The sequence below is a fragment of the Octopus bimaculoides genome, chromosome 11 (genome assembly GCF_001194135.2).
Source record: "Octopus bimaculoides isolate UCB-OBI-ISO-001 chromosome 11, ASM119413v2, whole genome shotgun sequence".
In the NCBI taxonomy this organism is placed as follows: Eukaryota; Metazoa; Mollusca; class Cephalopoda; order Octopoda; family Octopodidae; genus Octopus; species Octopus bimaculoides.
Window position 1 is genome coordinate 2,379,596 of NC_068991.1, and position 618 is coordinate 2,380,213.

Genomic DNA, 618 nt, shown 5'->3' on the forward strand with positions numbered 1-618 from the left:
AGTACTAGGCCTACAAAGAATAAGTCATGGGGTCGATTTGTTCGACTAAAAAGCGGTGTTCCAGCATGGCCGCACTCAAATGACTTACAAAAAAAAAATAAAAGAATATATATATATATTTGTAAAAGAAACATCCTTTTTCATGTCTTACTCTTTTCGAAACTTTCTCGATTCTAATTGATAATATGACACAATGTTAGAGGCGAGCTGGCAGAAACGTTAGCATGCTGGGCGAAATGCTTAGCGGTATTTCGTCTGCCGCTACGTTCTGAGTTCAAATTCTGCCGAGATCGACTTTGCATTTCATCCTTTTAGAGGTCGATAAATTAAGTACCAGTTGCGTACTGGTGTCAATCTAATCGACTGGTCCCCTCCCCCCAAAATTGCGGGCCATGTGCCTAGAGTAGAAAAGAATATAACACGATGTTACTGAACTTTCAACCATGCATGACTGTTAAGAAATTCATCAAACAATTGAGCTTGCATTAAGGTCTATCTCTGTTTAGACTGTTGATTAACAGCCCAGTTAAGATGGTATTTTCTTCATCTCCTACTCTTGTATTTGCACACGACTTTCTGAAATGAACTTCCATTATGCAGCTGAGGAGTACATTTTCA

General features: G+C 38.8%; 1 protein-coding gene across 1 annotated transcript in view; it reads right to left on the reverse strand.

The window, feature by feature from the left end:
• The window catches only part of LOC106883653 (uncharacterized), a 132,002-nt gene that overhangs the window by 120,307 nt on the left and 11,077 nt on the right, over positions 1-618 (reverse strand). The gene's annotated exons all lie outside the window — the stretch shown is intronic.